Raw genomic sequence first — 17,656 nt, 5'->3', positions numbered from 1 at the left:
AAAAGACACTTGCTTCTTGGAAGAAAAGCTATATCCAACCTAGACAGCATATTAAAAAGCAGCGACATTATTTTGCCAACAAAATTGAGTCTTGTCAAAACTATGCTTTTTCCAGTAGTCATGTGTAGATGTGACAGTTGGACTATAAAGAAAGCTGAGCGCCAAAGAATTGATGTTTTTAAACTGTGGTGATAGAGAAGACTCTTGAGAGTCCCATGGACTGCAAGGAGATCCAGCCAGTCCATCCTAAAGGAGATCAGTCTTGGGTGTTCATTAGAGGGACTGATGCTGAAGCTGAAACTCCAGTACTTTGGCCACCTGATGGGAATAACTGACTCATTGGAAAAGACCCTCATGATGGAAAAGATTGAAGGTGGGTGGAGAAGGGGACAACAGAGGATGAGATAGTTGGATGGCATCACCGACTCAATGGACATGAGTTTGAGCAAACCCCGGGAGTTGGTGATGGACAGGGAGATCTGGTGTGCTGCAGTCCATGGGGTCACAGAGTTGGACACAACTGAGTGACTGAACTGAACTGAACTGTAGCATTTTTCTAGATTTCACATATAAGTGATATCAAACAATATTTATTTTTCTCTTTCTGACTTACTTCACTCTATATGACAGTCTCTAGATCCATCCACATCACTACAACTGGCTCAATTTCTTTCCTTTTATAGCCGAATAATATTCTGCTGTATATATGTACCACATCTTCTTTACCCACTCCTCCATTGATAAACATTTAGGCTGCCTCCTTTTCTTGACTATTGTAAATGGTGCCACAGGAACATTAGGTGCATGCATCCTTTTGAATTACTGTCTTTTTTCTGAATATGCCTAGAAGTGGAATTGCTGGGTCATATGGTAGCTCTAGTTATAGTTTCTTTTCAAGGAAGTTCTATACTGTTCTCCATAGTGGCTGTACCAAGTTACCATCCCACCAACAATGTAAGAGTCTTCCGTTTTCTCCACACTCTCTCCAGTATTTATCATTTGTGAATTTTTTGATGATAGCCATTCTAACCAGTGTGAAGTGATACCTCATTGTAGTTTTGCTGAGAGGGTAACAGGCAGGAAGGCCAGGGGTCTCCAAATGGAGGAAAGAGGCTGCAAGTGCCAGACATTTTTATCTCTCTTAAGCGGCAGGAGGAAAAAAACAGCGATATTTTTTTCTTCTCTATACAAATTTAAAAGGAGGTTTCTCTTAAAATGCTGTGTTGCCAAGACACCTGGTTTCACCTGAAGCTAACTACTCTCAAACCTTGAGTTAACCAATACATTTCTTTTTCTTATGGAAATGTTGTCTTAAGCTATGTTAATGTACCCCAGACTCTATCTTCAAGTTGGTTCCGCCAAATGGCCTAACTTATTTACTCAGGTATTGTTCCCCTAATCTATGTAAACGGAACTATTTGTTGGTATTCTGCCCTTCTACAAGATTCAAGTCAATCGTTTTATGACCAGGGATGAATTATCTGGTGCCATTCTAAATTTTATGACATTCCTTTCTTTTCATTAACAGACTGTGAGTGACTATATAACATACAACTAAAGACTAGGAGGGGGGTACTCTTTTGCCCCCTTCTGATGCCTATGTCAGAAGCTTTCTCTATCTCCTTTATACTTTAATAAAACTTTATTACACAAAAGCTCTGAGCGATCCAGCCTCGTCTCTGGCCCCGGATTGAATTCGTCTCCTCTGGAGGTCAAGAATTCCGGCGTCTTATCGTTCAGCAACAACTTTTCATTGCTTTGCATTTCTCTTATAATTAGTGATTTTGAGCACCTTTTCATGTGTTTGTTGGTCATCCATGTGTCTTTTTTGTTGAAATGTCTATTTAGGATTTCCATGAATTTTTTTTTTTTTAATTGAGCTGCATGTTGTTTTTATATATTTTGGAGATTAATCCTATATCTGTTGCTTCACTTGCAAATGCTTTCTCCCATTCTGAGGGTTGTCTTTTCCTTTTGTTTATGCTTTCCTTTGCTGTGCACAAGCTTTTACATTTAATTAGGTCCTATTTGGGGACTTCCCTGGTGGCTCAGATGGTAAAGTGTCTGCCTACAATGAGGGACACCTGGGTTAAATCCCTGGGTCAGGAAGATATCCTGGATAAGGAAATGGCAACCTACTACAGTATTCTTGCCTGGTAAATCCCATGGATGGTGGAACCTGGTAGGCTATAGTCCATGGGGTCACAAAGAGTCAGACACGACTGAGCGACTTCACTTTCACTTAGGTCCTATTTGTTTATTTTTATTTTCATTACTCTAAGCAGTGGATTGAAAAAGATCTTGCTATGAATTACATCACAGAGTGTTCTACCTATATTTTCCTCTAAGAGTTTTATAGTATCTGGCCTTACATTTAGTTCGTTAATCCACTTTGAGATTATTTTGTGTATGGTATTAGGGAGTGTCCTAATTTTATTCCTTCATGTGTAGCTGCCCAGTTTCCCCAGCACCACTTATTGAAAAGATTGTCATTTCTCCATTGTATAGTCTTGCCTCCTTCATCAAAGATTAGGTCATCATATGTGCATGGGTTTTTCTTTGGGTTTTCCATCCTGTTCCATTGATATTTATTTCTGTATTTGTGCCAGTGGCATGCTTGTTTGATTACTGTAGCTTTGTAGAAGAAGTTGAAGTCAGGGAACCTGCTTCCTCCAGCTCTGTGCTCAAGACTGCTTTGGCTATTGGAGGTCTTTTGCTTCCATACAAATTGCAAACATTTTTATTCTGATTCTATGAAAAATGTCATTGGTATTTTGATAGGGATTGAACTGAATCTTTAGATTGCTTTGGATAATATAGTCATTTTCACAATATTGATTCTTCTCATCCAGGTATATGATATATATTTCTCCTGTTTGTTTCATTTTTGATTTCTTTCATCAGAGTCTTACAGTTTTCTGACTATAGGCTTTTTGCCACTTAGGTAGGTTTTTTCTTAGGTATTTTTTGTTGTTGTCATTGTTGCAATGGTAAATGAGATTGTTTCCTTAATCTCTTTTTCTGCTCTTTCATTGTTAGTGTATATGAATACAAGAGATTTCTGTATATTAATTTTATATCCTGCAACTTTACCAAAACCATTGATGAGCTGTAGAAGTTTTCTGATAGCATCTTTAGGATTTTCTATGTATAGTACCATGTCATCTGCAAACAGTGAGTGTTTTACTTGTTTGTTTCCAACTTGAATTTTTTTTTTTTTTAATTTCTTTTCCTTCTCTGATAGATGTGGCTAAGAATTCCAAAATTATGTTGAATAAAATTGGAAGGAAGGGACATTTTTGTCTCATTCTTGGTCTTACAGGAAATGCTTTCAGCTTTCCACCATTGAGTATGATGTTAGCTGTAGGTGTGTTGTATATGGCCTTTAGTTTCTTGAGGTAGGTGTCCTCATGGCTCAAATGGTAAAGAATCTGCCTGCAAGGCAGGAAACCCAGGTTCTATCCCTAGGTCATTCTTGCCTGGAGAATTCCATGGACAGAGGAGCCTAGTGGGCTACAGTCTGTGGGGTTGCAACGAGACAGGCATGACTGAGTGACTAATGCTTTCAGGCTTCCTCTAAGCCCACTTTCTGAACGTTTTTTTTTTTTTTTAAATTTATCATAAATGACTGTTGAGCTTTGTCAAAAGTGTTTTCTGCATCTATTGAGATGATCATATGATTTTTATTCTTTAATTTGTTAATGTAGTGTATCACACTGATTGATTTGCATATATTGAAGAATGCTTGCATCTCTTGGATAAATTCCACTTGATCAGGGTTTATGATCTTTTTAATGTGTTGTTGGATTCAGTTTGCTAGTATTTTTGTGAGGATTTTTACATCTATGCCCATCAGTGATACTGGTCTGTAATGTTCTCTTTTTTCTGTGATATCTTCGTCTAATTTTGGTATTGCATGATGGTGGCCTTGTAGAATGAGCTTGAGAGTATTCTTTTCTCTGCAAATTTTTGAAGAGTTTCAGTAATCTAGGTGTTAACTCTTCTCCAAATGTTTGATAGAATTCAGCTATGAAGCCACATGTCCTTTGCCTTTTTTGTTGGAAGAATTTTAATCACAGTTTCAATTTCAGTACTTGTAATTAGTTTTTTCATGTTTTCTATTTCTTCCTGGTTCAGGCTTGGAAGGATGTATCTTTCTAAGACTTTGTCTGTTTCTTCTTCTTGCTATTGTTCAGTTGCTCAGTCATGTCCAACTCTTTGGGACCCCATGGACTGCAGCATGTCAAGCATCCTTGTCCTTCATCATCTTTTAGATCTTGTTCAGATTCATGTCCATTGAGTTGGTGATGCCATCCAACCATCTCCTTCTGTCATCTCCTTCTCCTCCTACCTTCTTTCCTGCATCAGCATCTTTTCCAGTGAACTGGCTCTTCACATCAGGTGGCCAGAGTATTGGAGTTTCAGCTTTATCATCAGTCGTAATGAATATCCAGGTTTGATTTCCTTTATGATTAACTGGTTTGATCTTCTTGCAGTCCAAGGGACTCTCGAGAGTCTTCTCCAACACCACAGTTCAAAAGCATCAATTCTTCAGTGCTCAGCCTTCTTTACGGCCCAACTCTCACATCTATACATGACTGCTGGAAAAACCATATCTTTGACTATATAGACCTTTGTCAGCAAAGTGACATCTCTGCTTTTAATATGTTGTCTAGGTTTGCCATAGCTTTTCTTTGAAGGAGCATCTTTTAAGCATCTTTTAATTTCATGGCTACAGTTACCATATGCAGTGATTTTGGAGCCCAAGAAAATAAAGTCTGTCACTGTTTCCATCGTATCCCATCTATTTGCTATGAAGTGATGGGACCAGATGCCATGATCTTAGCTTTTCAAATGTTGAGTTTCAAGTCAGCTTTTTCACTCCCCTCTTTCACTTTGATCAAGAGGCTCTTTAGTTCCTCTTCACCTTCTGCCATAAGGGTGGTGTCATCTGTATATCTGAGGTTATTGATATTTCTCCCGGCAATCTTGATTCTAGCTTGTGCTTCATCCAGCCTGCCATTTCACATGATGTACTCTGCACAGAAGTTAAATAAGCAGGGTGACAATATACAGACTTAACGTACTCCTTTCCCAATTTTGAACCCATCCATTGTCCCATGTCTGGTTCTAACTGTTGTTCCTTGACCTGCATACAGGTTTCTCAGGAGGCAGATAAGGTGGTCTGGGATTTCCATCCCATTTATTTCTGCTCTGATTTTTATGATTTCTTCCCTGCTACTACTTTGTGTTTTATTTGTTCTTTTATCTTTAGTTGCTTTAGGTGTAAGGATAGGTTGTTTGAGATTTTTATTGCTTCTTGAAGTAGTGTTGTATTGCTATAAAATTTCCTCTTAGAACTGCTTCTCCTTATCCAATAGGTTTTGGATTGCTGTATTTTTGTTGTCATTTGTCTCTAGGTATATTTTATTTTCTCTTTGATTTCTTCACTGATCCATTGATTAATTAGTAACATTGTTTATCCTCCAAGTGTTTGTGTCATAAATAGCTTTTATCGTGTTGAGACATAGTCTCCCTATAGCACTTTAAGAGTTTTTACCACGAATGGATGTTGAACTTCTTCAAGTGCTTTTTCTGCATTTATTGAGATGATCATGTGGTTTGTGTCTTCTTTTGTTGATGTGGTATATCACATAGATTGATTTATGCATGTTAAACCATCCTTGTGAACTTGGGAGGAATCCCACTTGATCATGCTGTATGATCTTTTTAATGTGTTGTTGGATTCATTTTGCTAATATTTTAGTTAGAATTTTTGCATTTACATTACTCAAAGATATTGGCCTGTAATTTTCACTTTTTGGTAGGATATTTGGTTTTGGTGTCAGAATGATGATGGCTTCATAGAATGTCTTTGAAAGTGTTGCCTTCTCTTCAATCTTTTGGAAGAGTTAGAGAATGATTAGTACAAGTTTTTTCTGTATGTCTCCAAGAATTCACCTGTACAGTTATCTGGTCTTGGACTTTTGTTTATACAGAATTTTAAAAATTACAGGTTTTATTTCATTTCTAGTGATTAGTCTGTTCAAATTATCTACTTCTTGACTCAACTTGGATAGGCTGTACGCTTCCATTGTCCATTTCTTCTAGGTAGTCAAATTTGTTCTCATGCTTTTTTTGTTTGTTTGTTTGCTAGCTTGCTTTTCTGCAGTATTGGTTGATATTGCTCATTTTTCACTTCTTATTTTATTTATTTGGATTCTCTCTCTTTTCTCATTGCTGATTCCAGTGAGGGGATTATCAGTTTAGTCTACTCAATCAAAGAACCAGTTCTTGATTTTATTGATTTTTTTCTATTTTTAAAAATCTATTTTATTTATCTCCTCTCTGATTTTTATTATTTACATCCTTTTGCAAACTTTAGGTTTTAACTCTTTTTCTAGCTTTCTCAGGTGGTTGTTTTAGTTGTTTATTTGAAATTGTTCTTGTTTTGAAAGAAATTTTCTATTTCTATGAACTTCCTTCTAATAACTACTTTGTTGTATCTCGTAGGTTTTGTATGGTTGTGTTTTCATTGTCATTTACCTTAGGGAATTTTTTAACCCCCTTATGAATTTTTCCTTTTTTGCTGTTCCATTAGTTTTTTAGTTGCATTATTAAAATGAAATAACAGCCTCCATGTAATCGCTTCCCCACCCCCATTTGTTTTTCTGTGGTTGATTTTAAGCTTCATGTCATTGTGCTCAGAGCAAATGTTTAAAATTATTTCTATGCTCTTGAATTTTTTGAATACTGAAATTATATTGATTACATTCTTTGAAGCCAAGAGAAGAGAAGTGAAAAGCAAAGGAGAAATGGAAAGATATACCCAACTGAATGCAGAGTTCTAGAGAAAAGCAAGGAGAGATAATAAAGACTTCCTACGTGAACAATGCAAAGAAATAGAGGAAAACAATAAAATTGAAAAGACTAGATATCTTTTCAAGAAAATTGGAAATACCAAGGAAACATTTCGTGAAAAATGGGCACAATAAAGAACAGAAATGGCAAAAACCTAACAGAAGCAGAAGAGATTAAGAATAGGTGGCAAGAATACACAGAAGAACTGTATAAAAAAGATCTTAATGATGCAGCTAACCACAGTGGTGTGGTCACTTACCTAGAGCCAGGCATTCTGGAGTGTGACGTCAAATGGGCCTTAAGAAGCATTACTATGAACAAAGCTAGTGGAGTTGCTGGAATTCTGGTTGAGCTATTTCAAATCCTAAAAGATGCTGCTGTTAAAGTACTGTACTCAACATGCCAGCAAATTTGGAAAACTCAGCAGCAGCCACAAGGGCAGGAAGATGTCAGTTTTCATTCCAGTCCCAAAGAAGGGCAAAAAGAATGTTCAAACTACTATACAATTGCTCTCATTTCACATTCCAGCAAGGTCATTTTCAAAATCCTTCAAACTTAACTTCAACAGTAATGTGAGCATTTAAAAAAGGCAGAGGAACCAGAGATCAAATTGCCAACATTCACTGAATCATAGAGAAAGCAAGGGAATTCCAGAAAAACATCTACTTCACTGACTACACCAAAGCCTACACTAAAGGCTTTCCACACTCTGGAAATTGTGATTCCACAGTTTGTTGTCACAACAAACTGTGGGAAATTCTTAAAGAGATGAGAATACCAAATCACCTTACCTGCCTCCTGAAAAACCTGTATGCAGGTCAAGAAGCAACAATTAGAATCAGACATGGAAAAATGGACTGGTTCAAAATTGGGAAAGGAATACTTCAAGGTTGTATATTGTCACCCTGTTAAATTCTATGCAGAACACATCACGTGAAATGCTGGGCTGGATGAATCACAAGCTGGAATCAAGATTGCTGGGAGAAATATCAGCAACTTCAGAAATGCAGATGATACCATCCTAATAGCAGCAAGTAAAGAAGAACTTCTTGAGGAACTTCTTCAGCTTCTTGATGAAAGTGAAAGAGGAGAGTGGAAAAAGCTGGCTCAAAACTCAACAATCAAAGAACAAAGATCATGGCATCTGGTCCCATCACTTCATAGCAAATAGAAGAGAAAAAAGTGAAAACATAAAGAAGGTTGAGTGCTGAAGAACTGATGCTTTCAAACTGTGATGCTGGAGCAGACTCTTGAGAGTCCCTTGGACAGCAAGGAGACCAAATCAGTCAATCCTAAAGGAAATCAACCCTGAATATTCGTTGGAAGGACTGATGCTGAAACTGAAGCCCCAATACTTTGGCCACATGATGAGACAAGCCAACTCATTGGAAAAGAACCTGATGCTGGGAAAGATTGTGGGCAGGAGGAGAAGAGGGCAACAGAGAATGAGATGGTTGGATGGCATCACCAAATCAATAGACATGTGTTTGAGCAATCTCAGGGAGATAACGATGAACAAGGAAGCCTGGCACGTTGCAGTCCATGAGGTTGCAAAGAATTGGACAGGACTTAGCAACTGAACAACAAAATTATTGAGATTTGTTTTGTGCCCTAGTGAAGTCGTTCAGTCGTGTCCGACTCTGCGACCCCATGAACGGTAGCCTACCAGACTCCAGATCCATGGGATTTTCCAGGCTAGTATGTGATTAATACTAGTAAATATTCCATGTACACCTGAAAAGTATGTGTATTCTATTATTTTAATGTAAAGTGCTGCCAATGTCGACTGTCTAACTGTTTTATAGTATCATTTATGATCTCTGTTGCCTTATTGATTTTCTGGTTCAAAAACCTGTCCATTGATGTGAGTGGTATGTTAAAGTCTCCTACTATTATTGTATTCTTGTCAATTCTCCCTTTCTGTCGGTTAGTATTTGTTTTATGTATTTGGGTGCTCCTATATTAGTTGCATATATGTTGACAAGTGTAAAATCCTCCTTTTGTATTGATCTATTATCATTATATAGTATCTTTCTTTATGCCTTTTAAAAAATTCATTATTTAGCTGCCTCAGGTCTTGGTTACAGCATGTGTGATCTTCATTATGTCATGCAGGAATCATTTGTTTTCGCACTTAGAGTGTCTAGCTGTGGCATGCAGGCTCAGCAGTTGTGTCACATGGGCTTCAGATTGTGTGGGCTTCAGTAGTTGTGGCACACAGGCCCAGTAGTTTGACCCACAGCCTTAGTCTCTCTGCGACATGAGGGATCTGATATCCCACTTTGGTTTTATTTATTTATTTATTTAAATTGAAGGATGATTGGTTTAGAATATTGAATTGGTTTCTGCCATACATCAACATGAATCAGCCATAGATATAGGTATACATATGTCCCCTTCCTCTTGAGCAAAAAACACAGAGCTCTTCACAAATTCATAATGCATTGTCATCTTGTGCAGAGGCCATGCTAATTTTCTATTTCATTCCAATTTTAGTATATGTGCTGCTGAAGCAAGCACCCACCTTGCTTTCAAGTTTATTTTGTCTGAATATTGTGATCTCCACTTTTTTATCATTTCCATTTGCATGAAATATCTTTCCCCATCCCCTCTCTTTCAATCTATGTGTTTCCTTTGATGTAAAATGGGTCTCTTAGAGGCAATATGTTGTAGATTCTTGTATTTCTTTCCAGTCTGCCACTCTATGTCTTTTGGTTGGAGCATTTAGTCTATTGACATGTAAGTTAAATATTGATATGTATTTACTGCCATTTTAAGCCTTGTTCTTCAGTTGATTCTATATTTCTCCACTGTTTCATTCTTTTGTTTTACTTTTTATGGTTTGATGATGGTTTTATTGTATGCTTGTATTCTCTTCTTTTGTGTGTGTGTGTGTGTCTGTGTGTGTGTGTGTGTGTGTGTGTGTGTGTGTGTGTGAATCTATTTTATGTTTTTGATTTCAGGTTAACCTGTTTTTCAAGTATATTAACCCCTTCCTATATCTGCTTGCTTTAGACTGATAGTCACGTAAGTTCAAAGACATTCTAAAAAAATAAAATGACATTTTCTTACTCTCTTCCCCCACATTTTATGGTTTTGATGCCCTCTTTTACACCCTAATGTTTATCCCTTTGCTGTTCCATGTGTTTATCATTGCTTTAACAAATAGTTTTTTTTTTTTTCTTTTTTGATTTATATAACGGCTAAGTGATTTATTTTCTAATTGTGATTTCTTTTTTCCTGTATCTTACTTCTTTTCTATTGAGGGAAAACCTTTCAATATTTCTTATAGGATAGGTTTCATATTGCTGTATTCTTTTCATTTTTGCTTGTCTGATAAATCCTTTATCTCACCTTCTAATCTAAATGATAATCATGTTGGGTAGAGTATTCTATGTTGCAGATTATTCCCTTTCAAGACTCTGAATATATTTTCCTCTCCCTTTTGCCCTGCAATGTTTCTGTAGAGAAATCAGCTATCACTTTATGGAGATTTTCCTTTTAATTTATTTTCCTGTTTCTGCTTTTGAATTGTCTCTTTAACTTTTGCTATGTGTTTGTGTGTTTATGTGTTTGTGTTCATCTTCTTTGGGAACCTTTGTGCTTCCCATATCTGGATATCTTTAGGTTTGGGAAGTTTCCAGCCATAATTTCTTCAAATATATTTTCAGTCCCCTTTTCTTTTTCTTCTCCTTCTGGAATCACTATTATGTGTAGATTGGCATGCTTTATGTTATCCCGTAGGTCTTGTATGCGGCTTTCAATTTTATTCATTTGTCTTTCTAGTTGCCATAGCGATTAGGTAATCTCCATTATTCTATCTTCCAGACCACTTCTTCATTCTTCTGCATTATACTTTCCAGTATTCATTGCCTTTAGCTCAGCTTTAATATTGGAAAAGGAACTTCTAATTTTTCTTGCCTATTCCTTATAGTGTCTCATTCCTTTTTACAGTAATGTGCATTTCTGTCCATAGCCATTCTTAATTCCTTCAGTATTTTCATCACCTCCTTTTGAACTTGGTGTCTATTAGACTGAAGAAGACTGTTTGGTTGTCAACTATGTGTAGAAGAATGAAATTAGAAAACTTTCTAACACCATACACAAGAATAAACTCAAAATGGATTAAAGACTTAAACATAAGACCACAAACTATAAAACTCTTAGAGAAAAACATAGGCAGAGCACACTCTCTGACATAAATCACTGCAAGATCTTCTATGATTTATCTTCTAGAGTAATGGAAAACAAAAATAAACACAAACCTCAGAATGGTAGAAAATAATAGCAAATGAAAAATCTGACAAAGAATTAATTTCCAAAATATATGAGCAGCTCATATAGCTCAATACCAGAAAAGCAAACAACCCAATCAAAATGTAGGCAGAAGACCTAAACAGACATTTCTCCAAAAAAGACATACAGATGGCTAATAAACACATGAAAAGATGCTCAACATCACTCATTATTAGAGAAATGCAAATCAAAACCACAATGAGGCATCATCTCACCAGTCAGAACGGTCATCATCAAAAAGTGTACAAACAATAAATGCTGGAGAGGCTGTGGAAAATAAGGACCCCTCTTACACTGTTGGTAGGAATGCAAACAGATACAAACACTATGGACAACAATATGGAGAGTCCTTAAAAAACTAGGAGTGGGAAGGTGGAAGAAGATAGTGGAGTAACACAGGGAGATCTCCAGCCTCCCCACAAATACATCAAAAACTCATCAAGATGGATGAAACTGGAGCCCATTATACAGAGTGAAGTAAGTCAGAAAGATAAAGACCAATACAGTATACTAATGCATATATATGGAATTTAAAAAGATGGTAACGATAACCCTATATGCAAAACAGAAAAAGAGACACAGATGTATAGAACAGACTTTTAGACTCTGTGGGAGAAGGTGAGGGTGGGATGTTCTGAGAGAATAGCATTGAAACAAGTATACTATCAAGGGTGAAACAGATCACCAGCCCAAGTTGGATGCATGAGAGAAGCACTCAGGGCTGGTGCACTGGGAAGACCCAGAGGGATGGGATGGGGAGGGAGGTGGGTGGGGGGATCGGGATGGGGAACACATGTAAATCCATGGCTGATTCATGTCAATGTATGGCAAAAACCACTACAATATGGTAAAGTAATTAGCTTTCAACTAATAAAAATAAATGGAAAAAAAAAAGACAAAATTCATCAAGATACAGAACAAGTCTTACAAAGCAACCTCTAGGCGAGAGTAGAAGACCCCAGGCCTCCAGGGGGGCAGGCTAAGCTCCCTGGGATGAGGTAGGAGAGAGGATGGAGGCATAAAAAGGGACAAGACAGAGAGTTTCTGGATGGGAGCTTTTGCCCTGAGGGAGGGAGGGAGTCCTGAAGCAGGAAGAGTCCCATGCACTGGAAGCTCCGTCACAGGAAGGCTCAAGGGGGAGTCATGGAATCTCAGAAATACAGGCAAAGCAGAGATTTAAAGGGCAGAAACTAGAGGAAGCTGCACTTCTCAGCCCATAAACAGCTCATGGACCATGGCTTCGGCCAGACAGTGAGCTTGGGGTACAGAGAGAAGCCTACAGAAGCCCCTACAGCAGAGGCGACAGGACCAGAGTGCCAAGAGAGGCACCGTATACAAAGCTCTCCAGCACACAAAACACTTCTGGCACAGAGGGTGGGCCTAGGGAACCAAAACAAGCCCCACAATATAGAGGGTGGGCCTGGTGAGCTGAGCAAGTGCACACAAACCCTATGACAGAGGGAAGGCCTGGGAGGCCAAGACCAGCGCATGCAAGCGCCGCGATGCAGAGAGCAAGCCTGGGGACCAGAGACAGATGCACACAGCTCCGTGACATAGAAGGCGGGCCAGTGAGCCAAAGCAAGTGCGCAGAAACCCTGTAACGTAGACGACAGGCCCCGAGGGCTGAGACAAATGCACATAGGGCCCGTGATATAACAGGATGGCTTGGTGAGTCAAATCATGCAACAGGACATAGAAAGTGAGCTCAGGGGGCTGAGGGAAGCCCACACAAGTCTCCACAATGCAGAGGGTAGGGTCAGGGAGTTGAGAAAGATCCACATAAGCCCCTACCAAGCAAACTTTGGCTTGCAGTGCAGGGCGGGACTAGGGTACAGAAGCACTGGCAAAGATTCCAGGGACAAGTAGGGGGATGGTGGCAGTGAAGATATGCAGAGAGGGCCATTTGACTGTGGCTACAGAAACAGACATGTCTAACACTGCCAAGGTCTGGTGCTGTAAAGAGCAATATTACATAGCAACCTGGAATGTTAGGTCCATGAATCAAGGCAAACTGGAAGTGATCAAACAGGAGATGGCAAGAGTGAACGTAGACATTCTAGGAATCCATGAACTAAAATGGACTGGAATGGGTGGATTTAATTCAGATGATCATTATATCTACTACTGTGGGCAGTAATCCCTTAGAAGAAATGGAGGATCCATCATAGTCAACAAGAAAGTCCAAAATGCAGTACTTGGACGCAATCTCAAAAACGACAGAATGATCTCTGTTCATTTCCAAGGTAAACCATTCAATATCACGGTAATCCAAGTCTATGCCCTGATCAGTAATGCTGAAGAAGCTGAAGTTGAACGGTTATATGAAGACCTACACGACTTTTTAGAACTAACACCCCAAAAAGATGTCCTTTTCATTATAGGGGACTGGAATCCAAAAGTAGGAAGTCAAGAAACACCTGGAGTAACAGGCAAATTTGGCCTTGGAGGACAGAATGAAGGAGGGCAAAGGCTAATAGAGTTTTGCTAAAAAAACAAAAACAAAAACAAAAAACGCACTGGTCATAGCAGACACCCTCTTCTAACAACACAAGAGAAGACTACACATGGACATCACCAGATGGTCAACACCAAAATCAGATTGATTATATTCTTTGCAGCCGAAGATGGAGAAGCTCTATACAGTTTGAAAAAACAAGACTGGGAGCGGATTGTGGCTCAGATGATGACCTCCTTATTGCCAAATTCAGACTTAAATTGAAGAAAGTGGGGAAAACCACTAGACCATTCAGCTGTGACCTAAATCAAATCCCTTATGATTATACAGTGGAGGTGAGAAATATATTTAAGGGACTAGATCTGATAGATTGCCTGATGAACTATGGACAGAGGTTCGTGACATTGTACAGGAGACAGGGATCAAGACCATCCCCAAGAAAAAGAAATGCAAAAAAGCAAAGTAGCTGTCTGAGGAGTACTTACAAATAGCTGAGAAAAGAAGAGAAGTGAAAAGCAAAGGAGAAAAGGCAAGATATACCCATTTGAATGAAGAGTTCCAAAGAATAGCAAAGAGATAAGAAAGCCTTCCTCAGTGATCAGTACAAAGAAATAGAGGAAAACAATAGAATGGGAAAGACTAGAGATCTCTTCAAGAAAATTAGAGATACAAAGGGAATATGTCACGCAAAGATGGACTCAATAAAGGACAGAAATGGTATGGACCTGACAGAAGCAGAAGATATTAAAAAGAGGTGGCAAGAATACACAGAAGAACTGTACAAAAAAGATCTTCATGACCCAGTTAATCACAACGGTGTGATCACTCACCTAGAGCCAGACATCCTGGAATGTGAAGTCAAGTAGGCCTTAGGAAGAATCATATGAACAAAGCTAGTGGAGGTGATGGAATTGCAGTTGAGCTATTTCAAATCCTAAAAGACGATGCTGTGAAAGTGCTGCACTCAATATGTCAGCAAATTTGGAAAACTCAGCAGTGGCACAGGACTGGAAAAGGTCAGTTTTCATTCCAATCCCAAAGAAAGGTAATGTCAAAGAATGCTCAAACTACTGCACAGTTGCACTCATCTCACATGCTAGTAAAGTAATACTCAAAATTCTCCAAGCCAGGCTTCAGGATTACGTGAACTGAGAACTTCCAGATGTTCAAAATGGTTTTAGAAAAGGCAGAGGAACCAGAGATCAAGTTACCAACATCCACTGGATCATCAAAAAAGCAAGAGAATTCCAGAAAAACATCTATTTCTGCTTTATTGACTATGCCAAAGCCTTTGACTGTGTGGATGACAACAAACTATGGAAAATTCTGAAAGAGATGGGAATACCAGGCCACCTGACCTGGTTCTCGAGAAACCTATATCCACGTCAGAAAGCAACAGTTAGAACTGGACATGGAACAACAGACTGGTTCCAAACAGGGAAAGGAGTACATTAAAGCTGTATATTGTCACCCTGCTTATTTAAGTTATGTGCAGAGCACATCATGAGAAACACTGGGTTGGATGAAACACAAGCTGGAATCAAGATTGCCAGGAGAAATATCAGTAACCTCGGATATGCAGATGACACCACCCTTATGGCAGAAAGTGAAGAAGAACAAAAGAGCCTCTTGATGAAAGCTATAGAGGAGAGTGCAAAAGTTGGCTTAAAGCTCAACATTCAGAAAACTAAGATCATGGCATCCAGTCCCACCACTTCATGGGAAATAGACGGGGAAACAGTGGAAACAGTGTCAGGCTTTATTTTGGGGGAGTCCAAAATCACTGCAGATGGTGACTGCAGTCATAAAATTAAAAGATGCTTACTCCTTGGAAGGAAAGTTATGACCAATATACACAGCATGTTAAAAAACAGGGACATTACTTTGCCAACAAAGGTTTATCTAATCAAGGCTATGGTTTTTCCAGCGGTCATGTATGGATGTGAGAGTTGGACTATAAAGAAAGCTGAGCGGCGAAGAATTGATGTTTTTGAACTGTGGTGTTGGAGAAGACTCTTGAGAGTCCCTTGGGCTGCAAGGAGATCCAATCAGTCCATCCTAAAGGAGATTTCCTGGGTGTTCATTGGAAGGATTGATGCTGAAGCTGAAACTCCAATACTTTGGTCACCTGATGTGATGAGGTGACTCATTTGAAAAGACCCTGATGCTGGGAAAGATTGAAGGCGGAAGGAGAAGGGGGACAACAGAGGATGAGATCGTTGGATGGCATCACTGACTCAGAGAGTTTGGGTAAACTCTGGGAGTTGGTGATGGACAGGGAGGCCTGGTGTGCTGTGGTTCATGGGTTCGCAAAGTGTCGGACACGACAGAGCAACTAAACTGAACTGAACACTGCCAAAGCCCAAAGGACTGCCCAAAGACATGTTGAACCCATAGACTCCCCTGTGATATTCTCCGGGTTGGGGGAATTTGTGCCTGTGTTCTTATTGATGGAACTGGATCTTGGCTCTCTGAAGGGCAGTGCCTTGTCCTACTACAGGACACTGTGTCCTACCACTGGACACTACGCTGCCCTCCAGAGAAACGAGTCCAGTCCATCAGCCAGAACACAGGCACAAGTTCCCCCAACCAGGAAAATATCACAGGACACTAATCCAACCCCATCCATGGGAGAAGACTCCACAACCAAGAAGAAGTATGACCTTGAGAACATTTTTCTTCTTATAAATCACACTATTGTTTCCCTCTACATAGTTCTCCTTTCACATTACCCTTTTGTGGTATTGTTGAGTTTTCATTTCTGTTTTTCTTGTTTAAAAAATGCCCTCTTTTAAAGATTTTTCACCTTTTTTGTGATTTTTCTGATTTTGCTTTTGATATATTTGACTCCTTTTCTTATAGTTCTTTACATATTATAGTTATTCCTGAATATATATAAATGTTTTTCACATATATCTAGTTATCTTTGCTTTTCTAGTTTTTCTTTTCCTGTTTTCCCCCCTTTCTTCACCTCTTCATTTTCTATTTTTCTCTCCCTTCTCCTCTTTTTTCTCTTCCTCTTTTTTCCTTCCTCCTTTTCTCTTCACTCTTTCTTTTTTCACCATGTAAGTTAAATTGTTGTGCTCTCTTTCCTATATTCCCCAGTTAGCAATCTGCTGAGGCTCAGTTTTCCAGATTAAGCATTAGTTAGCTCTGTTTTTAATTGGTCAATATTACTTTTGGTTTCTCTTGTTCACCAAGTCAATCTCCTGTATGCTATACTTTGCTATAACTGTGTGTGTGGAAGTGTGGGTATATGTCTCATTATTTCTGTAATCATCTGCTTGATCTTCTCCCACTAGAACACAGACATAAGTCATCCCTAACAAGAAATAAACACAAATTACTCAACCAACCTTTCCCTCCGAGGGCAAAAACCAAAAGGAATAAGGACTACAACGCTAAAGTTTGGGTAAAGGAGACCTCAAGCAGAGCAAAGTAGAAAATCAATCAATCAATCAATAAAAGACAGAGAATACAGCACAAATGAAAGAACAAGTTATAAACTCACAAGACCAAATAAATACGGAGAGGAAATAAGCAATCTATCTGAAACAGAATTCAGAATAATGATAGTGAAGATGTTCTGAAGAATTGAAAATAGAATGGAGATAATGCAAGAAACAACTAACACAGTTGATGCAATCACCAAGGACATAGAAGATATACAGAAAAAGCAAACAGATGAGTATCACAATCACTGAAATTAAAAGTACTCTAGAAGGAACCCATAGCAGAATAACTGAGGCAGAAGAACATATAGGTTAGCAGGAAGATAGAGTGGTGGAAACAACTGCTGAAGAGCAGAAAAAAGGAAAAAGAATGAAAAGAATTGAGGACAGCCTCAGAGACTTTGGGAACAATATTAAATGTACCAACACTTGAGTTATAGGGATCCCAGAGGAAGAAGAAAAAAAAGAAAGGCACTGAGAAAAATTTTGAAGAAATTATAGTTGAAAACTATTCTAACATAGGAATGGAAATAGTCAATCATTTCAAGAAATTCATAGAGTCTCTTACAGGATAAACCCAAGGAGAAACACG

General features: G+C 38.6%; 1 non-coding gene across 1 annotated transcript; it reads right to left on the bottom strand.

Moving 5' to 3' along the window:
- Positions 1–9,271: 9,271 nt before the first annotated feature.
- Positions 9,272–9,381, bottom strand: LOC136170090 (U6 spliceosomal RNA). The gene has a single exon (XR_010663538.1). It is a non-coding gene; the product is annotated as a U6 spliceosomal RNA (small nuclear RNA).
- Between the last annotated feature and the right edge of the window lie 8,275 nt (positions 9,382–17,656).

The sequence above is a fragment of the Muntiacus reevesi genome, chromosome 5 (assembly GCF_963930625.1).
Source record: "Muntiacus reevesi chromosome 5, mMunRee1.1, whole genome shotgun sequence".
Lineage (NCBI taxonomy): Eukaryota > Metazoa > Chordata > Mammalia > Artiodactyla > Cervidae > Muntiacus > Muntiacus reevesi.
This window is presented reverse-complemented; position numbering and strand designations above follow the sequence as displayed.